General features: G+C 42.6%; 1 protein-coding gene across 9 annotated transcripts in view; it reads right to left on the bottom strand.

Annotated features, from left to right (window-relative positions):
• CASKIN2 (CASK interacting protein 2) overlaps positions 1–24,890 on the bottom strand; it is a 133,312-nt gene that overhangs the window by 82,312 nt on the left and 26,110 nt on the right. The gene's annotated exons all lie outside the window — the stretch shown is intronic.

The following is a 24,890-nucleotide window of genomic DNA, read 5'->3' as shown; positions in this document are numbered from 1 at the left end:
GGAGGAGGGTGTGATGCAGTACAGGGGGATGTTCCCAAAGGCTAACAAAATTCCCAATTCTGTTCACCAAGTGGCCTTCCATGACAAAAATGCAGGTAGTGAATGTATGATCTCTTTGGTTGACCCTGTTTACCCAGGTCTGCCACCTTTCTTCCTGACATTGCTCCTGTGCTATTAACAATTCTTACATTAAAAAACCCAAGGAGATAACATTCTTTTCCCAATACCCTTCATGCACCTAGTATAAAAAAGCTTTCTTTGTGGTCAGGTTCATTTTTAGTAGGGAAGGGAATATGGCTGAAACAGTGCAGTCTGGGAAATTATCATGTCTACCAAGAGAGAGGAACACAAACCCAAGGTTGTTGTTATTGGTGGTGGGATATTCTATTTAGTTGTAGATCTTTGAATTTGACTACATTGTTTTTATTCTCCATTTTAATTCTTGGGTGTTCTGTATGTAGTTCTCAACAACTGGGAACCACAAACTGAACCAGGCGACTACCATTTTACCCATGACAACCAAACCACAGCTCCTGAAGAACTGCATCCACTGTATCTGTGTCCCACTGGAAGCACACACTGTACTTTGGATTTGCTGCTACTGTAGGGAAACTGGTGTATGTATGTGTGTGTGTGTGTGTGTGAGAGAGAGAGAGAGATTGGGAGAGAGAGTGAGAGTGTGTGTGTGTGTGCAGGGCAAGCACTGCAAGTCTGAATCTAAACACAGATTTATACCACCCTGTGAAAAAGGACAGAGAGAGACATCTAGACCAGGTGCACCACAAAAAGAAGTAGGGCTAGACCAAAATATTTTGCAGCCTGAGGCACAGCAGCAGTTGCTGCTCCTACTTGCATTCAAGTGAAGGTGCAAAATATTCACAGCCAGATACATTATCCTGGCATCTGAGGGGGGAAATCCTACAAGTCCCTCTTGCATCCCAGCAGTAAAAATACAATAATAGTCAAGGGCCTAAATACCCTAAAGGCACCAGATACTATCTGATCTTGAAAACTAATATGGGCCAGCCCTGGTTAGAATGTGGATGAGAGATCACCAACAACTACCAGGTGCTGTGGGCTGTATTTCAAGTGAAGGAACTGGAAAAACCATCTCTGAGTATTGTAAGAAAACACAATGAAGTTTGTGTGCTCACTGTAAGTCAACAGGCAACTTGAAACCACTTACACAGACACAAATGACTAACAATTTGTTGCCTGTGCTAGTGGCTGCCCAATGAGAATGTCAGCCTTAGAGAACAGGAATCTTCCTTTGACTGTATATTTCAGTTTGTTTGATCTACCCTGCTTATCTTCTAGGAAACTGGGAGAAAGAGGGCAGCCTGCCTATACAGGAGGATGAAGTAAATTACTTCAGTCACCATAGGAGCAGGGTAGAGATGGATGAAAGCATTAATCTGTTACTAAGAGGTGCAATAAGTGTTTTTAAAGGGCTGGCTCAACTATGTCTGGGACACCATTCAGGCTCTGCTGCTGGTTCAGACAGAAAAATATTTTGGGCTAGCCCTGACATCCAGGGCTGACTGTAAGTAGACTAAATCCTCTTCTTTCCAGCATACACCCTTATGTCTCAAGCACATTCTTCATTCTCCAACCAGGAAGGAGTGCCTGGACTAGCATGTGAGCAACATACAAACCCCTCCATCTTTATCAAAGTGTCTTCTTACTATAAAAAGCTAATGCCTGCGGGATAAGGCAGCCTTCTTCTAGGTGGTCTCATTGCTCCTAAATCTCTTCACAACCTCAGCCAATTTCTCCTGGAACCATATTCAGCCTTGTAGCATTTCAGCTCCCAATACTGAACTCCATCGTCTCAGAGTCTGATATGGGAATGCTCTGCCTTGTAAAGTAAAGTAAAGTAAAGTAAAGTAAAGTAAAAGTAAAGTAAAAGTAAAAGTAAAAGTAAAAGTAAAAGTAAAAGTAAAAGTAAAAGTAAAAGTAAAAGTAAAAGTAAAAGTAAAAGTAAAAGTAAAAGTAAAGTAAAGTAAAGTAAAGTAAAGTAAAGTAAAGTAAAGTAAAGTAAAATAAAATAAAATAAAATAAAATAAAATAAAATAAAATAAAATAAAATAAATCATTGAGTCAAAGCAGAATTTTCCCACTGCAACCAGTGCCCCACTTAGGCAAAAGCCCTCACCTCAACACAGGACTCCTTTGTGACTCATCTTACGTTTTCTTCACATAAGCCACCCGGCACTCCAGTGTTGCCCAAATCACTACATTCTTTGAACTCAGCTCCAGCTCTTTAAAACAGCCCTACAAGCATTTCTATTTGTAGCTCAAATGTTAACAATTGTTCTAAGAACTTGGCAACTGCAAAGCCAGCTTTCAGTGCCTCACTGACCTGCAGGTATTGGTAGAAGGGAGGGATCTCAGAAATGGGTGGGGAAAGTCCCAAAACAAAGTAAGGGCTAATAGAATGGCTTACCAAAGGAAGGAGAAGGAACAACATGTGATTAAAACTGTAATTTAGTATTACAGTCTCTAGCTATGTAGAGGGGACTTGGACCTCAAAATCCATCTTATAACAACAATAGTGTAAGCAAACTGAGTAAACAAACATGTCTGTGAACTGGATCTTTAAATGTTCTCCCATGATGACTCCCCCAGATTAGAATCTGAAGTGATACACTCCAGAAAGAAAATCTGCCATGTGGTTTTGCAAAATGTGGAACATGTTGCATTCTTATATATATCCACAATGCATGACTATAACAGTTTGATGTCACTTTAACTGCTATAGTTCCATCCTGTGAAATCTTTGGATTTGTAGTTTTGTAAGGTTACAGCAATAGTGCTGTCTGGCAGATAGTCAGAGCACCTCACCAAATGACAAATGCCTGGTCTACACACTTGAAGAATTATAATGACATGGTACAGCAACACATAATGAATATAGCTAACTAGAAATATTGTTCAGACTAATGCAATTCAGGTGCCTTAACTCACTCTTAACACCTGTAAGCATTCACATGTATCGCCTCTGGATTGCTCTTAATTTTAAACCTCCTACAGATGCCTTAAATCATTCTGCCTACTGGTCAGCTAATCCTATACTCACAGCATGTTAGAACTGGCTGTGCCATCAAGGAGTCTTCTAGGTAGTCTACTGCCCTGTAAAATCAGTTATCAGCTTCATATGAGGAAGGGAAATATTTCAATTCTGCTGAGGTGCCAAAAATCAATTTGGCCATAAAATGGAGCAATCAGACACAAACTTTTTGAATTCAGCACTTGTCTGGAGCCACTTTTATGTAATCTTTATTCTACCCAGCACCGCTTTCTGTTTCGTTGGAGAAAACAACCTTTTCCAAAACTGACATCCTCTGGAGGTGATGAACTGCAATGCCCATCATGCTCCCCTAAACTGTGGCTTTTGTAAGTCTGGCTGAAGTTGATGGAAGTTGCAGTCCAGAATGTTTGCAGGATGTCAGTTGAGGAACAGCTGGTTAAAAACATGCACAATCTAGATAGAGCACAAGCAAAGTTTGAAAAAGTTGTTTTATGGACTACAACTCTTGGGAATGGGAGCTTTCAGCATGACTGGGGTATTCTGGGAGTTTTAGTCCAAAAGGGTAACCTTTCTATGTTGCAGTGAAAACAACGTACGTGAGATTGTTTCAAGGGGGTTTATGGCATTATGAGACTCCTGGCTCGTAGAACAGTCTAGCCATGATCCTGTGGGTGACATAGCCCTCTGTTATGCTGGCAAATGTATTTTGAATAATGTGGTGCAAGAATAGCAATAGCATTTATATTTCTATACTACTTAACAGTGAATTCAGCACTCCCTAAGTAGTTTACAGTCTGTAAGCCAATTGCTCGCTCATTTTACCGACCTACGAAAGGATGCAAGGCTGAGTCAACCTTGGAGCCCTGAGACTGAATCCACAACATTGTCGCTGCAGTACTGGCATTTAACCACTGCATCACCAGGGCTCCTTATATAGCCTGCATCTCTCCCAGCAACACTGTAGGTCCCTTAGTTTCTGAGTAGCCAGGGAGTTTTGGGGCACAGTTTCATTCTCCCTGGCTCACTGCTGGGGTGCCCTTGAGTACCTGCTAGGGGGAGGGGCCACTCCTTCACTGCTGGGTGAAAATAGGAGGTGGAACACAACTAAGCACAGCTTGTCACCAAATCAGCAGCCAGAAGAGCTATACGTCTCTCTTGCACAAAAAGGGAGGAAGTGGAGACAAGTAAGCTTTGTCCACTCCCTTCAATGATAGCATATATTTGCTGGCAGGGATTTATTTTTTATTTGTATTATTTATTTTATTTCTATGCTGCCTTTCTGCCCAAAAAGGGACCCAAGGTGGCTCACAATATAGAATGTACATTCTGCTAGCATGCTTATTGGTTCTAGACCTCTGTGTTTTGAAAGTCTCCTATCTGGATGAATTCTGACAAAGCAAGGTCCGCTAATAAGCCCCTATTGCCCAAGCCCTCTTAATTCTTAAACTAGCTTTCTCTTCTCCCCAATGCTGGAAGACTCTGAAAATGAAGGGCATATCTCCCTCTGTCCAAAGATGGGGAAATGAACTGTTCTGGAATGGTAATCCTATGGGACACGACTATCAAGGGCTAAATATGTCACAGGTGTTTGTCTTGAACTTTGACCTCAATGAGAAGCTCATTCTCCAAACAACTGGCATAGCTCAGAAATGTGTAGCTTAAAAAATTCCCTCAGTGTTCAAACTTTCCCTATTCATTGAAAAGAATCAGAAGGACTGTACACTGGTGTTTTTGCCATTCATTTTTCCTGATAAAGAATCTCTCCAGGAAAGGAGAAGAGGGTTACAAAACAGGACACATGGAGACTTCTGAAGATCCATGAAGCAGTATATTCTAATCACAAACTACACAGTATTCAGTATCCTTATAAACTCCTGAAGTCAGCTATCAGCAACAGTACTGTATTATCACAGGTATATCATAGGGCCTGAACAGACAGACAGGCCAAAATAAAGCTGCTTCAGGTCACTTTGGAGATATGCTGTTTAAATGACACACACATCTTAATAGGCCAGAAGCTGCCCCAAAGCTGCGCTCCAGTCCTTAGGATGGGAGCGTGGCTTTGGTGTGGCTTTGAGCCTCTTAGGACGCATGCATCATTTAAACCACATACCTCCAAAGTGACCCAAAACAGCTTTATTTTGGCCTGTCTGTTCAGGCCCTAAGGCGCGTTGCGGACGGGCCCTATTGGGCACTGCCGTTATGCACGAGGGGTGGCGCTTTCTGACGTGCCTTGACCCTCGCATGTAATGAGGGTGTCAAAATGGTGGTGCCCTATACAGATGGGTGCCATCATTTTGACGTGACGGATGCCTAGCATCCGCATGTCTTGGCGCCCTTGTGACCGACGCCGCAAGAACCCACTTTTTGCGGGTTCTTCTTGCTGGGCTGGGGAACCGCACGGTTTGTCCGCTGCGGTTCCCTCGCGCAGCAAACACGGGTGCTGGCAGACCACCCTTTGGCCGGTCTGTAAAGCGCCTAAGTTAACAAAGTAGGTGTGATCCTACATTGGCAGATTATGTGGAGGAAAAGGGTGGAAGGGTGAACATAAAAAGACAATGTAAAAAGGAGCATCACTGTCATAGCTTATTGAGGTATGCCTGTGTAGAGAAGGCATGCTTTTATGGCTTGATTGCTTCATTTTGAATATGCTGTGAGGTGGTTTGCCCTGAAAAGTGGGCTAGAACAAACTAACAACATGTGTGCTAGGCTTTAAAACATGAACTTTTGCATCAATGTGTATAAACATTATATGTGCCAAGTCTTCATTTAAGAATAACAGGAAGATTTAATGTCAGTTTGAGGTTACAATCTAGGAAGAGGTTAAAGTAGGATTAAGAAAGTAAGCCAGATTTCTTAAAAAACAAACAAACCTTTAATGCACTGTGAAGACTCACTGGAAGGAAAAGCAAGAATCGGCAAGTGAGAAAAGATTCTTCTGCATTTTTGTTCCTCATGCACCCGGACAGGTGAAAGGAGTAGGAAGGCCCTCTCTGGTCAAGTCAAGCCCGCAGGGCAAGGCAAAAAGGAAAAGATTAAACAACAAAGGACATACACACTCAAAATTCCCCTGTAATCAAACTTGCTAGTTCATTCCCTGCGGAGGATTCTTGGCCCTTTAAAACAGAGTTGGAAATCTTGTAGCCCATAAGCTGTATGGACCTTTGGAGAGTCATGTTTGACACTTAGGACCACTTCTAACTCCTCCCCAAAGAACCTGGCATCCCAGTTTTTAAGCTGAAGAAGTCACTGTTCAGTCCCAAGCATCATTTAAATGTCTGAAACCCCCTTTGCAAGGCTAAAAGAAGTGGTCTAAGAGGCTCCCATCCCTCAAAAGATCCAAAGAGTGACTGGAAGTTACACTGTGTCACTTTTGATGGCCCAAATTGGTGGTTCTGATGGTGGGCTGTTATTCTCTGGGGGACCTGATAATGGGTCAGTGTGGACTCCAGAGCATGCCCATCCTGTCTTGAAAGCACTGAAGTAGTGAGAAAGGATGCAGCTCCTGGCCCATTTCTTCATTGCTCTTTACTTCCATTTTTCTCCAGCTTCCTAGAGCAGGGTCAAGGGAGAAACTGGAGGAGGGGGGAGAGCTACCATATCCGATTTTGCAAGGCTGAGGAATCTTTGTTAACCACAGCTCTCACAATCCCTCACCACAGACCTTCCTGGCTGGGGGTTTATCCCTCTCTTGCTCTGTCAATAGCTCAAGGCTTTTGAGGGGTCAGAAACCATCCTCAGGGTTAATAAATATACTCTGAAACACAAGGTACTTGTAGGAAAGCAAACAAAGAGCAAGACCTTCAGCTTATAATGTAAGGGGTTTTTTCCCCCCATAAACCATAATGCTGGACCTGATGATATACAGAACTTGATGATATATGACAATGATGAACATATAACATCCTTCAGTGGTGTGTCACCCTTTCCAAGAGCCCAGCAGGAAAAAATGCTATGTTTTTTCCTGCTTCATTCCTTACAGTAGAATTAGGACTGTAAGGCGGCTTACAGACCGCCAAACGGCGTGGTTCCCGGATGCAGCAAAGAAGGAGCACAAAAATTGTGCTCCTTCTTGCTCCCTGGAAGAGACGCTGCGAGGCGCTAGTCGTGCACTCGCAGCGTCACTTCTGGGGCGCGACGTGCGGTTCATCAATATGGCGGCAGCTGAGTGGAACAGCCACCGCCATTTGTTACGGACTCTGTCCGTGATAGGGTAAGGGGCGTCTGGAAGAGACGCCCCTTTTTCAAAATGGGACGTCCTAAGGACGTTCCTTATGGCGGTGTGTAACGCGCCTAAGTTTCTCTGAGAGGGATGTGCCACATATATCCTCCAGGCAGACATCATGTTTGTCAACATTACTGGATTCATCTCTTCTCTTTTCTCAGTACTACCAGAATACCTGCTCTCTTGGAGGTAAGATTTATGAGATCCCCTGTTCTATATGCCACGGTCTGAATCATCCATCTGCACAAAACATGATGAAAGGCTGGCAGATGCTTTGAGACCAGTATGGGACAATAGCAAGAGCATAGGCAGTGGGGATGGTATAGCTGGCTCACAAATGTGTCGGACAAAGCTACTTAGGACATGGCACTGGTGAGACAAGCAAGGAGGTCAATGGTTTTGCCATTCCCACAAACTTTGGACAATGAAAGAAACAGCAAGATTTGTGTGCCTGTGTCAACTTTAAGTTGCCTGTGTCAACTTATGGTGACCCTTATGAATTTCATAGGGTTTTCTTAGGCAAGGAATATTCAGAAGTGGCTTGCCAGTTGCTTGCTCTTGAAATATAGCCCAAGTACCTGTTATACATTGGCAGTCTCCCATTCAACTATTACCCAGGGCTGACTCAGCTTAGCATCCACAGTCAGACAGGATGTGGTGCCTTTAGGGTACATGGTATTAAACCTTTTTGGGAATGAGGTGCACATTTCTTACATGAACTAATTCAATATTGATTGGTGACTTCCTGGGGTGGCCATCTGTTACAGATTTAAAGGATCTATCTTACATAGATTCAGCACCTTAGGTAGTGCCTTTAGAATCTTGACTGAAACTCAGGGCAGATTTACTATCCGACAGATATGAGAACTCCCAGCAGCAACTGAACTAGTTTATCTAGGTTTACCACTGGCTGTTGTTTAAAATGGAGGATGACTTAAAACACACTCAACACAATCCATTATATGTGGTCTCTGGAGCTTGCCAGAAGGGACAAGCCCCTAATAAGTAACAGCTGGGAATCATCTCTGCCTCTTTCACTGAAAGTTTCTTTTCTTCACCTTTCAGGTCAGGAAGATGCACTGTCATCCTAAGCCATCCCCACGCTTCAGAGAATGTTGTCCCATCTGTTTTTCAGATGCATGATGCGGCCTTAAGTGTGTCTAATGAGGACTCTCCTCTTACTATTTTTTGTTTGTTTTACAGCCTGGATTTAGAGTGAACCTCCTTCCCTTTGTTCCTTTTGTGTGGCTGTGCTTGCCCACCGTAAATCTCCTGGAAAGAAGGAATCTCACTGTCAGCAGCAGAAGCATCACAAGTGTCCTCAAGGGTTTTTTTTTTTTTTTATGGCTCTTGCACTTCTTGATGTTAGTGGGGCAGTCACAGGGCCAATTCAACTACACAGACTGAACAGGAAGATGCAAGGATAGGCAGATAGATTTAGAAAGAGGTGACCTTAAAAAGTTACCTCATTGGAGTACAGCTCCCAGGCCTGGCCTGCCACCATGGCCAATGGGAGTTGTAGTCCAAAAGCAACGTTCCCAAGAGAAAATGATAGTCCACCTGAAACTGCCCATTTAACGAAGATACCTATGATTCCACAGCATGGGCAACCAACCTGAGGAAAATGAAAACAGCACTGAAAGGTTTGCCCTCACCATGACCCCAGCCTTGCTGCCTTACTCGTGCCGCCTTCCCCAGCCTATTATAGATGCGTTTGCTCTAAGCCAAAACAGTGGCAGGGGTTTCTCAAGCAGGGACTTGCCTGGCTTTAACGAATTCCTTGCCACGGGAACCTGATATGTTTACAATCCAGGGGGAGTCACAGTGGCATGTACTACTACAATGGTCACTACACTTTTGTAGAGGAAGAGACCCTCATGATGACTAACTGAGAAGAAATTTGGTATGGGACAGAGAAAACATAGACCCAGGGAATGTTGCCCTGCACAGACATAACTGGAATTAAAGGAGGGGTGGGGGCTGAGTTAAAGATGTCAGGAAGGAGAAGGGCAGCTGTTTATGCTTAAATTCCCACTAGCACAGTATTTGTGCAACAGGGAGAAGGAGGAGAAATGTCTAACAGGACAAAGCAGCCAATATGATGCACAGAGTCAGCAAATGCATCTGGTAGAGTTTCCCCTTTCATACTGCAGGGGAGTGAGTGTATTTTGAATGGTGTTCCATCTTAAAAGCAACAAAACTAACCCATTAGAGAAAGCGAAAGGATTTGTGTAGCCCAGTCCTTCCCATACTGCTTTATATTTCCAGGGAGTTTGCCTTTCAAACTCTGTTAAGCAAACCATCCTTCTTTCATTCCTCTCCCCCATGCACACCACCTTCTGTTACCTTCCCCACTGTTGATTTTCTTGTGGGCAGAGATCATTGCCTTGCTTTGCCTTTTTGCTTATGAAACACTGCAAAGTTTGTAAGTACATGTACACTAACAAACCAAAAATGAATAAATCATAGCAGTGACAGGGTATACAAAATAACAAGCATGTCAAATGTTAGGAGCCAACCACTTGCAAACCCACTTGGCATGGGGGGGGGGAGAGGGAGCAGGTAACAAACTGCTTCTCCTTACTGCCTGAAAAGAATCAATGAAACATGACAACATTTGAATGACCTCAGAGGCAATGACCTGCTCCAGTACTTGAGGAGCAAGACATCAACTTGTGCTAGAGGAATAGTAGCAAGCAGGGCAAAACCTTAGCCCTGCCTTCCCAGAGCTCTAGAATGGTACTCCTAGAAAGGTGGTAGTGTGACTAATAATAATGAAAAGGGGACTCTACCAGATGTTGCTGCTGCATCATCATCATCATCATCATCATCATCTCTTCTTACCTGCAACTTGATAAAAATCAAGGAGAAACCCAGTGGCTAGAGGTGAAAGGGGGAAAAGGCTCTTGGCAAAACCTTCCTTGCTCAAGGTCTCTCCAGATTTGGGCTAAAAAAACAAAACAAAGGAAAAGCAACTCCAAGAATGCAGCTCCATGTGGAAGCCAGCAAATACAGCTAAATATAGATGAGGAAACAGATGCTTCAAGACACAGAGCTCTGAGGTTATGAGGGAGAAACAGAACATTAGCTCAGAGAACTGGCAGCCGTGTGTAAGGAAATGATGCGCACCTTTCCTAGGGGCTGAATGAGCACTTGAAGGAACACATTGCCAGGCACATGTAGCTCACATGTGCACATTGGCTGCAGAGGCTCCTTGAAGAACATCCATGAGGAATGTCCAGGGAATTCAACTGTAAGGTATCTGCTGCTCTGCCGGTTTCTTCTTCAGAATGTGACCTGTTGCCAAATGGACAACAGTTGGAGGCAATCCTTCCTAGGCTTCTAGCCCAGGGCTGGGTTTGTCTGAGTAACTGGGTCAGTTGGATTCCTGTTCACACAGAATAGTCAAGGAATGAACGAAGTACTGTCTACTGGATCTTCAGTAACATCAATAGCAGCACCTAGGAATTTGGCCCTAATAGTGAAAAATGGAAGATTACTACTGTGTGAGACAACACTATTGCAAACAGGTTCCTGATTACCCCATCCCCATTAATATCGCATTAAGCATCAGCACAAATAAACCTGAAGTTCTTCTGTCATACTGCAAATATTCCGTATGTCCCCCGAGAAGCAAATAGCCAGCCATAGACTGACAAATTTCTGTTATTCAGCTAGATTTTCTTCAAACAACAACAAACTTCAAATCTCTAGCCTCTGTGTTTACAGAGAAAGCATTATATTCCACTATAAAAACAAGGCTGATGACCATGCACATCTTAATTACACAGGGGAGAATGGACCAGTTTCACCACTGCTGCTATGGAGCATTCAGTCATGGAGATGCAAAGGATCTAGTAGGGATTATACAAAGAACAGGAGGGAACCATGTGGTCTACAGGATACATATTGCCCACTCCTGCTACAAAGTATTTTACCTCTTTAAAAGAACTCCAGAGTGCTTACAGCTATAAAAGGCCTGATGCTGAAAACAATGATAACAATTATTTATTCAACCTTTAAAACAACCATTAAACTTCCCACAAATAAAACAGTAGACTATATTAAAATGAAAACAGCTCCATTAGATGATTTGCAACTTCAGGATAGAATGAATGTGAAATAGTGTAGTCAAAGATTACTCCATGGTGATGTGGCCAGCATGGCTGCCAAGAACACTGTTAACTTCCCACAGAAATGGTACCTATTCATCTACTTGCACTTTTACATGGTTTTGAACTAAGTGAGCCCGCGCCATACGCAGGCTCGTTATAGGTGGCTTCTAGCTTATGTGGAAGCTGCCAGGAGATTGGGAGAATGATGTGCATGCCCATGGCGCATGCACACAGCTGTGCAGTGAGCACAAGCCCCATTATATCTAATGGGGCTCAAGCATACGTGCTTCCTGCCTTACGTGGGGGGGGGGTCCGTAAGGCAAGGACGGGTTGTACTAGATTGGCAGAAGCTGGGACTAGTGACAGGAGCTCACTCTGTCATGCAGCACTTGGGTCTCAAAACTGCCGACCTTGCGATCGTCAGTCAGCAACTTAACCACTGAGCTACCACATCCCTGTCTTTAATCTTTTTATATGTTAAAATGAAAACAGTGCCATTATCTCTCACAACTTCAGTATAGAAGGGATGTGAAAGCCACTGTGCAATAAAAAAGGTAAATCTAACTTGCCATCTAATACTGTACAGAAATGTTGCCTCAAGGGCCCGATAGGTGAGGGAATTCCCACACTGGAGGGCCACCATGGCGGAAACTTTATTTCACAGACATCTGCTGTAGATCTCCTATAGATATGGAATACTTCAGCCACAGATCTCAGTCCATGTGGACCAACCCTTAGGGAAGGGTAACTAATACCCCATAACAAAGAATCAGGGATTCAAGATGATCTGAACAGACTGGAGAATTGGGTCAATACTAACAATGTGCATTTCAACAGCGGTAAGATAAAGGTATTATGTTTAGTCAGGGAAAATCAGAGGCACAAATATACAATGGGTGATGCCTGGCTTAGACAGCAGTTATGTGTGGAAGAGATCTTTGGGTCTTAACAAAAGACAAGCTAACTGTCAGCCAACAGTGTGGCATGTTAGCAAAGACAGCAGATGTAGAGAGATCTTGCATCACTTTTGCCTCTGAGGAAGTAGACTTAAATCCATGAAAGCTCATCCTGCCAACTTCTTTCTTTCAGTTAGTCTCAAAGGTGCTACAGGATCTCTGTACATACTGATTCTACAGACTAACACAGTTATATCTTTGAAAGAGAAGATGTAATTTTAAAATGCCTCAACAAGAGAATGGTATCCAGATCAAGGGAAGTAATAATACCATTTTAATATGATTTCCCAGACCCCACCTGGGGCACCACATTTCAAGATGGAGAGTGACGAGCTGTAATGTGCCCAGGGAGATGGGGATAAAAATGATGAAGAGTTAGGAAACCAAGACCTATGAGGAACAGTTGTGAGGGCTGGGTATGTTTAGCTTGAAGAAGAGAAGACTGAAAGTTGACATGACAGCCATCTTCAATTATCTGAATGAAAGAAGGTTTGCTTTGTGAAGAAAGGAATAAATTTGCTTTCTGCTGTTCCAGTCCATGGGTAGGTGCTAAAACCTTTCTAACACTAAGAGGAAAACCTTTCTAACAGTAAGAGCTGTTCAGCAATGACAACACACTATCTTGAAAAATGGTGGCCCCTTCTTCACTGGAGGTTTTTAAAAAAGAATGGATGGCCACCTATCTGAGGGATGTTTTAGCTGTGGATTCTTCCAGTGGAAGAGCCTTGGGTAGATTACACTTGTGGTCTTTTTCAGCTCTACAAATTTGTGGTTAACAGTTCTTCAGAAGAAGATTGTATTTGATCAGTAGTGGTTAAATTAAGATAGATTAAGCAATGGTGGTCTGTTGAAACCTATACGAACAGTTGCTCTGGTACTTGCTACCTCTGCAGGAACACAAGGCATATTACACCATATTACAATGGAGAAACCTGAAAACATCTTTAAGAAATACAACAGAGATTACTTAATAAATATTTCCCATGAAGATTAATCCTGTTTTAAAGGATGGGTAGTTTCTGGCAAACATTGCAGTGTGGCTTCAACTATGTATTATCTTTGAAAAACAATCCAAGGATTATTTATCTTAGGTTTAAAAGGAGATATCAGAAAGTGAGGACATGGAATCATGAAGGTGAAGAGAAAGTGGAGTCACTGTTGCTTGTTTATTACAAGTAAGTAAGTGGTACTGATGGTGGATTAAACTGACAAAGCAGCACATCTTCCAAAAGCAGCGCATGCCCAGCACACCAATTATTTGTGGATGTCATTGTGGCATGAGATCGGAAATAGTGATTAAAAAAAACCATGTTGTAATTAATAGGTGAGAGATTATTTATTGTGATCAGCCATAGATCAGGGATGTAGCTAGGATTTTAGGAAGGGGGGGTGTCCAGACTAAGTGCCACCATTATAATGGGGCTTGGGTGCGGCGGTGCAGCAGCACACACCATTCATTTTTCTAATGGAAGGGGGGGTCCGGACCCCAAGAACCCCCCTCTTGGCTACGTCCCTGCATAGATGTCAGTGAATTAAATTATATTTTCAGAATGTGAATACACTTCTGGTTAAAGAAAAAACAACAATAGTAACAAGAACAGGAACATTATACGTATCACTATGGAATGCTCCTATATATTGCATCTTGTTGCAGAAGAAGCAATACTTACTTTAAAAGAAGAACTAGTCCATAGATTATTTTTCTGACAGACAATGGCAATTTTTGGAATTACCACTGTTGAATTTAATTATCCAAGGGACAAGGAAGATCCTGGAATTATGCAAATTCTATTAATTATAATGAACAACCAAAGAGTTCAACAACTCCAACATCTACAGATGGTGGACAATACTGTTAGCTTCCATGGTTGTATCCTATTTAACAAGATTTTACCTGGCAAGATCTGATTTCATTTACAGGTAGGCATATTAAATCATGTTCTTATTTTATTTTTGTCAGTAAGATGTTAGCAAAATGTTCCCAACTGCACAATAATTTGCTGGGTGTATCTCACATGCAATTTTGCACAGTGAATGAGTCAAGGTGGAAGCAAAATGGATAGGTAGGACTGCAAATATGCAAGAAGTCCATGCACCCAAAATCTAAACTAATGTGCTAACAGCGATGTAATTAAACCCAATGCTTCCTAAAGCAGATTGTGAGATGACCAGTGCCAATACTAAGGGTGCAGGTTGGAAATGCACCAAAGTGCAGGTCAGTCATACTAATTCATCATTCCCTCTGCTTACTAAGGCTTAATTAAGATGGCATACTCAAGCCCATCTTAACCAAGCATGGTTAAAATGCCTGTTCTCCACAGATGAGTTCTAAACATATCGACTGTCCCACTTACATTCTGTTTAGGACCCTAATCACATACACGTTTTATATTTCATCTAGTCAATTTTTTCTTTTTCTACTCCATGCCTCTCCCTCCCTTCATTTTCTTTTATGTCTAGCTGAGTGAAGAGATCAGGAGAACTCAAAAGCCTGGACACAACAATTTCATGCCAGGAGAGTCAAGGTGATTTAAATAAGGATATTGCTTAACCATGGATTTTTGCTCATCTGGAGAGTGTTCACACTATCCAGTTATAGCAGTTTGATACTACTTTAATTGCCATGGCTCCACTGTACTGAATCTTGGGATTTGCCATTTGATGAGGTCCTTAGGATGGGAAGGGCAGAAACAGTCATACTGTTCTCTCCTCCACATGATGAATTACACTCATAACTTGGAAAAGTTACTTTTTGACTACATACTGACTGGGGCACTTTGGGAGCCAAAAAAGTAACTTTTACACATTCTGGAGGCTAGATTGGAAGGGTTTATTTCCCTTTTTCTGTTTAAAACAAAACAGGTTTTCTCGGTCAGTCCAAGCCAATTTCTTCTTATCATTTCTTAAAGGACTAATGGATATGACTTATTTCAGCTGCAGACTGTATCTTTATCTGTATCTTTCACTCTCTATATATGTATAGTACCTGCTTTATACTGTTGGAATAGTTGCCTGTAAAAGTTAAAGAAGGCTTTTGCATATTTTACCCAGGTAGCATGGCTAGTGGGGTGTCTCTTTTTACTGGAGCCCTGAAAGATTCTGTAAATAGTTAACTTGACCTCTTTATAAAACACTCATTTTCACACAGAATGAAACAGAAGGCAATTTCTCTGCTAATTGCTAATACAAGCTGCTCAAATCAAATATTTTCTTATATATGATAATCAGACTTTCTTCTAAAAACCCAGCTATTATTGCTATTTATGGGGAAAGCACGGGGCAGAAAAGAAAGTGATGTGGAAAAAAGAAGATTAAGGCATCAAAATAACTATGAATTCTCCCTGCTAGCAAGCCCACCTAAGCTCAACCTTCTTCTGGCCCCTAAAAAGATTATGGGGGCTGAACTGTTCACACAAGTTTCTCCTGTAAATGTAAAACTTGTTTCTTCCAGCTCACTCAACAAGCCCTGCTCATGCTGAGGCCTCTTTGTCCTGCCTCTTCCAAAGCTGGTGCACTGATATTTTCTGCTGTTTTATACAGTGCCTTTCATAAAATAGTAGCAAATTAAAATTCTCTGCATGTTTAGGGGCTGAAGAGAAGAGGATGAAAGTAGCTGTATGACAATTGTGAAGGTGACAGTTGGACTCACAGTGCATTCCTACTTTCTCACACACAAACACAAGCCCACCTACACTCACTGTGACTTCGGTTCCTGCCTGTCTGCCTTCCTGTGCACCTACCTGGAGGGTTAAGTGGACTATATTGTTTGCTCATGTCAGGAGACCACAACAGTACTTACATTTTCTGCCTTTTTCCCTTTCAGTTTATGTTTTAATGCTCTAGCACCACAAGATGAATCACATGGTGAAGCAGTAAGCCCCATCGCCAGCAAGATCACTACAATCTGAAGCTGGCCTCACTTTTCACAGTCCTGTGTACACAACAAAGGCAGCTCCTCACAAGTTATTACAGTGACATTAACTAGCAAAACCAGGCCCAGAAACATTATGCAACCACTTCTGCTACAGAAGAGTCAATGGGAAGCCATGCAAAACCACAGGCCTTCCTCTGCCCAAAAGGGCAGACCACTGTTGGGGTCTGTGGAGTCACGGCAGTCAGTCAATATTTGTTTTAGCTCTCATTCAATATAACAGCTGCTCCTCCAAAAGGAAAGTCAGCTTTTAACCACTGCATTTACCTGCTTGCTTGCATGGATCAGCACAGCTGGAATTATATGTTGGATTCTTCATCTCTTGACAACATTATATACTCCAAATACAGCCACTCTGAGAGCCTTTGTGGCTGAAGAGTGGGGTATGTATAAATAAATAAATAAATAAGATACTCTTCAACATTTCACAGATGAAGACTGGGACACATAGTGGCCAAGCAACATTGGTCAACATGACAAAACTTTTGAAAGAGGAGGAACAGGCAAGGTGGGGGTGGGGGTTGTATAATAATAATAATAATAATAATAATAATAATTTATATACCGCCCTGTGGCAAACCAATCCGGGCGGTTGACAACAGTAAAATATAAAATATAACAATTAAAAACACTTTATCTATAGAAGGTTGCTTTTGTTTGAGCCTGCTGGGAAGGACAAGATTCTGCCTCCCCTCCCCTCCTGGTGAGTTAAGGGGAGGGAAGTTTGCTCTCAGTCTTCAGCAATTAAAGCAGGCTGAAGATGAATGGGGGAATGTGAGAGGAGGCAGTGAAGCTGAGAGATTTCAAAAGCAGCTGAGAAAGTGGGATGAGAGAATAAACTGAGACTGCCCTTGCCAAATCAGCACAGTTGCACGGTGTGTGCATGCATGCACGCACACACACAAATGCACATGCATGTGTGAAAATGATGAAGATCGCAACAAGGGGCACTATGAGTGTGACTTTCAGCACCTGTAGCAAGTTTTTACAGGTTCTACAATCTATGCTGCCGCATAAGAAAAGTCTCTCATTATTCTCCTTATCTCTTGCCCAATGGCACTGGTGTGTAGTTTTATCCTTAGCAGTAGCTGCTAACAGCTATACAAACATTCTCTCTCTCTCTCTCTCTCTCACACACACACACACACACACTTCCCTGCCTGACACGTGAGTCCCACAGTTGCTTGGCTTTCTTTTAAGCCCTTGATTGGGGTGATATCATCTCCAACACTGCCAGGAGATCGGATTGCTAAGCTTGAGCGGTCGCTGGGAGGCAAGGGGCATTTCCAGACAGGCTTATAAACTGCTGGAAAGCTTAGTAATGCAGGTGGGGCTTACACCTACAAAGTGCCACAGCCCTGGCCTCAGAACTCTGGCTCCAACCTTAAATCTGAACTAGGATGGTGGGGTTAGGAGCAGGGAGGAGAACTCATTTGGACTGCCCCTCCTCTGCTATATGAGAAGGAGGTTAGACCCCCCCCCTTCCCCCACACTTTGACTTTAGCATTCAAGAAGGGAGGGGGAGGGATTTTTGTACTTGCATACTTGATCAGTGTATATTTCATGACTAGCAGTTAACTCTACTAGTGGAACAATGCCAGGCCAAGCTGAGCTCTTTTAAAACACACACACACACCCTTCAGCATGATATGAATATATGAAGTCACTTGGCAGATGTGACTCTTTTCCAGAATCTCAGACTGAGGGCTAGCCTCCACCATTGCAGCAGACATTCCACAAAGCCCACTCTAAATGAAACAGCAGGAAGGAGGCCTTATCCACTGGAGATGTCATGCATCTTTGAAAAACAGAGCCTGGATATATGGGGGACGGACCCTTTCCTCCTACTTTTTTTCCATCTCAAGAGAGGTGTGAATGGTCATCTTCCTTTGGTTTACCTTAAACTTTCAACATACTTGCCCAAAATATCACAGAGGGAGGTAAATTGGTCAAAAAGTAAAGTTGACACCTAATCTGGCAACTGCAATTGCTGCTTTAACTGATCAGAATTAGAGAGGCCTTTGCTTACAGGAATCCATTCACCCATCATCCTTCCCAACTTATCCTTTAAGCAGTAACTCCACTACAGTGAAGGATGGGCAAACAACAGCAAAGGCATTTTGCAAATAATTCATGAAATATTGTGGCTGGAGCAGCAATTCAAAAATGTTCTATGCTGCCCTGCCCTTTCTTACATCCTGCTGCAATGTTCTCTTTTCTCTTACACTCCATAAGTAGGACTTCACATTTTCTTCAGCTTGTGCCTGGGGCCATGTTGGTAATTTTGGGCACCTTGGCCTTATTATCACCATGAATCAGTAGCTCTTCTACTACGTAACTTAAAGACTGGGAAATGTTGACTATTCACAGAATCCCATAGTTCTATTTTTCCCTTTGTGTTCAGCACTAATTCTGGCTTTCAGTGGCATTGGCCAAACAAAATCTGGAGCATGTCCTGGAGGGCAACCAAATTGGTGAAAAGTCTGGAAACCATGCCCAATAGTAAGAGACTTAGGGAGTTGGGTGTGATTAGCACGGAGAAGAGCAGATTAAGAGGTGACATGATAGCTCTGTAGAAATATTTGAAAAGGTGTCATACTGAGAGCAAGGGTGGTGTAGTGGTTCACTGTTTGATTGTGACTCTGGAGACCAGGTTCGATTCACACTGGGTGACTTTGGGTGAATGACATGCTCTTGGCCTCAGGGGAAGGCAATGGCAAACTTCCTCTGAATAAATTTGCCAGGAAAACCCCATGATAAGGTTGCCTTAGTCAAGGGACCCACCACCACCACCAAACTAAAGATGGAGCATGTTTGCTTTCTGCAACTCCAGAGGACTTAAAACAATGGATTTCAGGGAGAGAGGGTGAGGGTTGGGGGGGGGGGGATTCGGGGGTTTGTTTTGTTTGATTATTTTGTATTGTATTAACCTCTGTTGTTACTTGCCTCGATCCCCAAAAAGGGAAGAGGCAGGATATAAATGAATACTTTGAATAATAATAAACTACAGGAAATGAGATTCTACCTAAACATAAAAAAGAAATTCCTGACAGTAAAGAGCTATTCCACAGTGGAACATGCTGCCTCAGAGTATGGTGGAGTCTCCTTCTTTGGAAGGTTTTAAACAGAGGCTGGATTGCCATTGTCAGGAGTGCTTTGATTGTGTATTCCTGCATGACAGAGGGTTGGTCTTGATGGTCCTTGAGGTCTTTTCCAAGTCTATGATTCTAACCTCTGCCCATTTATGTTGTCTGAAGCAGGCTCCTTCAACTTGCTCCATGGGAGAGTAAATCTAACCTACTAGTCCACACACCCTCTTGATATCCTTAGACTCTATCTCAAAAGCACTGCCTCCACCACCCTCACTTCTTCTCACTCAGAAAGGCCACTCTATTATATAGTGTTTGCTGCAAACATTTATCTTATTTTGCTGCTGATAGGATGTTGTTGATTTTAGGCCCATCAAAGGACACCCACCTGGTGACATGGGCAGCACAGGTAAGCTTGTGGTGGTTAGTGGCAGAGGGTGGAGGGGAAAATGGCTCCTTTCTAACTGTAACAAGCTTCAACATGCAGATTTCTGGGATGGGCAGTCAGGGGGCCAAAATAAATTACAGACCTTTTTACTAAACCTGAATTCTTTTCAGTCTTTCTTATTTTTCCTTATTTTTCTATGCATAGATAGGCACATTATAAAGGATTGTCAACAAGTTATTCATACAAATATCACAGCTTTAATTTAGGATAATAACACTCTTGCCTCCAGCATCAACCTCTGATTACCATGCTCCGAGCCTGAAAATTCTACATTAGTCACAGGATCTCCTTCATGGCTTTCATTCCAACCAACATCACCAAGGAAGGCAGAATCTGAAACATCTGGTGCTTTACTAATATAAATACCCATTATCAATCATTTCATTACACTTCTAATCAACTTTATGGAACCTCTAGGACAAACTGCTGTTCAGTTGCTTTATTCACCTATTTTATGTGTGCATGCACACACGCACACACACATGGTGAAAGAAATTTGGCACATGTCTAAAATCTGACTGCTATCAAGTCACTTGAATTTCTAGTTTGGCCGGACAGGGAGCACTAAGCATAGCTATATATTTTCCCTCCACTCATGGGAATTTACCCACCACAGGAGACAACTCAGATTCCAGAGATCCCAATGTGAGGGAGAACGCCAAGTGAATGGCACTGTAGTAGTTGTTGGCTAAGAAGTCTTCAGTGGGGTGAAGTGCAGAATGGAGATACAGAAGAAGGCCTAAAAGATACACAATTGTGTTGCTACCAGTTCCAGATACTGTTATGACTCTTTCCTGACACTCTCTTCCTTTTCCTTCTTTGTCACTCAAATCTGAAAGGGGTGCAGCTCCTTGTGGAGATGTTGAACCAAATCTCTCTCCCTCTCATACAAGCACATATGCATACACATACAGGCTGTGTGAAATGCCCACTGCTAAAAGATTAGCCCTTCTCCATGGGACATTAATGGATGGAGAGTTAACTTGCTTTTTACACAGGAGGGTTAGCCCTTATCATTAAGGTAAACAGAGGAGCTCAGAGTCATGTTGCAATTTAAGATACAGTTCGAGAGTTCTATAGTCTAGGGGAGCATATTTAAGACAAGCAGTCTGGACAAAATCAAACATACGTAAGTACTGTACGCCAATCTGTCGCCAGGCTGCTTCAAGGGCAAGGTGTCCTAAGCAGTTCCTCAATTTTAACTCCCATTTTTCTTGGAGAGGTGGAATGTCTAATTAACCCAGATACAAATGTTCTGTCTATTCTATTTCCCACTCTCATTTCAACTGAGAAGCTGAGGAGTTTCCAAGGCAAATCAGTGAAAAACAACAACACACATATTATATTGAGCTTCTGGCTCAACAGGAAAAGAAGATGCTCTGGACAGAAAACAAAGTTCATCTGTTGGGCCCACAGAGAAGTGGTGGTAGACAGTTGCAACCAATTCCAGAATAGAACCAAACTATACACACAGACCAAAACAGGGATGTCATCATGCTGGTTTGCCTATATCCTCCATTTTGGAAGCGCTTCTAGGGGCTGCCATGTGGTAAAATTCAATGAGGGCTGAAGGCATATTTCTAAGGGGATTGCACTTTATTCCCCAGTCACATTTGGAAGCCAAGCACAGGTCTGAGCTCACATTGCTGTACAATGGCATGGTTTCAGCAGGAGCAAATTGCTACCTGTGTTGAAAACTTTCTACAAGCAGTGGTTTCTTTCTTTTGTTTCACCAAAACCTCAACTGGCCACTGTTCATTTTCACAGGTTGCTTCAGTCCATGGTTTAAGACAATGCACCACCTTTCACCAACATGGCAATGGCATCTGAGCCAACCGGGGAGCAAATAACAAAGGAACAGTATCAGTAAGGGCCCTAAATCTTCTGTTTAGAAGCAAGGAGGGATAAGGAACATATACACCTAATTGTGAACCCATGTTACTATAAGGTATGAGAGACTCATTAATTACTCACCCCTGTACATCCCTGGTCACCCAATGCCCCTTCAGAAGCTCTACTTTTAGAACCAGCTTCATGCTGGAAGCATATGGGACTGTTGGCTGAAGAAGGTGAAGGGAAATAAGTTGTGGGCAGCACAGACAGTTGAATTTTAGGTACCCCAACTCGCTGTTGTTTCTAGTTGCAGCATGGAAGCAATAGACAAAGCTGTATATGTAGAAATTGCAATGTGGAAGCAATAGACACATCATTTCTTGCCTTATTTCCTCTTGCCTCTCAATTCAAGGTGTATCAAGGCTGCTAATTTTGTGTTGTACACAAGTGTGGTGTAGTGGTTTGAGCAATGGATTATGACTCTGAAGACCAGGGTTTGAATCCCTGCTCAGCCATGGAAACCCACTGGCCTTGGACAAGTCACACACTCTCAGCCTCAGAGGAAAGCAAAGAGAACTCCCCTTTCAACAAATCTTTCCAAGAAAACCTTCTGACAGGGTCACCTTAGGGTGTCAAAACTTGAAGGCAAACAAAAACAGAAAGTCACACAAGGAAGTAGCATGGTCTACACAAAATTGCATGGTCGACATTTGCTTCTCCTCTTGTTTTAGTCATATGTTGGCCTGTGACTTGATGGTGTGATGGAAACTTATTTTTTCTTCTTGTTTGGGCCATGGGTCACACTGCTAATGATTGCTGAGTTTGTGAGTGTATAAAGTTCAGCAACATATTAAGGATAAAAAAACCTTAAGCCCACACTATAAAATAAGGAGGTGCCTATTATGTATGAGAAGAGCATCGTGAACAGTATTGGTCAGCAGGGAACAAAAAATGTAATGCTAACAAAATTTTACAAGACTACTTATTTGGATGTTCCACTAAGAGTTTGCACATATTTTTGTCACTGTGAAGTCTGTTGTTCATACCGATTTGTGATTAAAGTATTCTGCTGTGAGAAATAGCAGTGTGCCAATCCAGGTAAGCCCAAATGCTCTGGGAACTGGTTATACACAGAGCATGGGAAATAAGCAAGATGAAATTGAACTCATAGTACAACAAAGCAAATATGATATAATAGGCATCACTGAAACCTGGTGGGATGAGTCTCATAAGTGGAATGTAGAAACAGAGGGGTCTAACCTTTTTAAGAGAAATAAGCCAAACAAGAAAGGAGGAGGAATAGATATGTCAGAGATATTTACACCAGTGAAAAGATCCTGGACATCAATACTGGCAGCCAGGTGGAGAGCATCTGGATAAAAATTAAAGGGGAGGGAAACAACAAGGATATTATGGTGGGAATCTACTACAGACCCCCCAGTCAGATGGAGGAATTGGATTATGCATTTCTAGAACAGATGACTACACACTCAGAAAGGAGAGATGTAGTATCAACTATCCTGATATTTGCTGGAATTCAAACTCAGCAAAATCCTCAGTTGCCTCAAAGACAATTTCATTGTCCAAAAGGTGGAAGAGGAAACAAGGGGGTCAGCTATTTTAGATCTGATCCTAGCCAACAAGGATGACTTGGTTAATGGGGTGCAAGTGGTGGGATCATTAGGTGGAAGTGATCATCTTCTCCTGGAGTTTGTTGTACAATGGAAAGGAGAAGCCAGGCATAGTCAGACACACATTCTAGACTTTAGGAGAGTGGATTTCAGTAAACTTAGGGAAGTATTGAGGGTGATCCCGTGGTCAGAAATACTAAAAGAGAAGGGAGTTCAGGACCGATGGGAGTTTCTCAAAAGGGAGATACTGAAGGCACAATTTCAAACAGTTCCAATGAGGAAGGAAAATGGGAGGTGTCTCAAGATACCATGAGGGATAACTAAAGAACTTTCAACTGAGCTAAGTTTTAAACGGAACATGTATAAGTAATGGAAAAATGGGGAAGTCACCAAAGGGGAATTCAAACAAATAGCTAGCCTATGTAAGGGTAAAGTCAGAAAAGCTAAAGTGCAGAATGAACTCAGGCTTGCTAGAGAGGTTAAAAACAATAATAAGTGCTTTTTTGGATATGTCTGCAGCAAAAGAAAGAAGAAGGAAATGGTAGGGCCACTGCGTGGAGAAGATGGCAAAATGCTAACAGGGGACAGAGAAAAGGCAGAATTACTCAACACCTTCTTTGCCTCAGTCTTCTCAGAAAAGGCAAAGGGAACTCAACCTGAGGAAAATGGAACAGAGGACAGAATAGGGGAATTTCAGCACAGAATAAGTAAAGAGATAGTACAGGAATATCTTGTTAATCTAATTGAATTTAAGTCTCCAGGACCAGATGAACTACATCCAAGGGTATTAAAAGAACTGGCAAATGTAATATCAGAGCCATTGGCAATAATCTTTGAAAACTCCTGGAAAACAGGAGAAGTCCCAGCAGACTGGAGGAGGGCAAACGTTGTCCCCATCTTCAAAAAGGGGAAAAAGAGGATCCCAACAATTATTGTCCAGTTAGCCTGACATCAGTACTAGGAAAGATTCTGGAGCAGATCATTAAACAGAGAGTCTGTGAACATCTAGAAAGCAATTCCATAATCACAAAAAGTCAACATGGGTTTCAGAGAAACAAGTCATGCCAGACAAATCTGATCTCTTTCTTTGATAAAATTACCAGCTTGGTAGATGAAGGGAATGCTGTGGATATAGTATATCTTGATTTCAGTAAGGCCTTTGACAAGGTTTCCCATGACATTCTTGCAAACAAGCTTGTAAAATGTGGGCTAGACAAAGTAACTGTTAAATGGATCTGTAATTGGTTAACTGGCCGAACCCAAAGGGTGCTCAACAATGGCACCTTTTCATCCTGGAGAGAAGTGACCAGTGGGGTCCCACAGGGCTCTGTCCTGGGCCCAGTGCTATTCAACATCTTTATCAATGACCTGGATGACAGAATTGGGAGCATACTTATCAAATTTGCAGATGACACCAAATTAGGAGGAATAGCTAATACTCCAGAGGACAGGACCAACATTCAAAATGACCTGAATAGACTAGCTCAGGGGTAGGCAGCCTGCGGCCCGCGGCCCGGATCCGGCCCGCCAAGGCCTTCCCAGCGGCCCCCGAGGAGTCCTGCCGCCGATTTCCCCCGTTTTTCGCCGCTCCGGGCGCCATTTTGTTTTTCAAAATGGCGGCTGAAGTCTCG

The sequence above is a fragment of the Sceloporus occidentalis genome, unplaced genomic scaffold (genome assembly GCF_023333645.1).
Source record: "Sceloporus occidentalis isolate IW3139 unplaced genomic scaffold, rSceOcc1.0.p SCAF_1, whole genome shotgun sequence".
NCBI lineage: Eukaryota > Metazoa > Chordata > Lepidosauria > Squamata > Phrynosomatidae > Sceloporus > Sceloporus occidentalis.
Note: the sequence above shows the minus strand (reverse complement) of the source record. Positions and strands in the feature narration are given on the sequence as shown.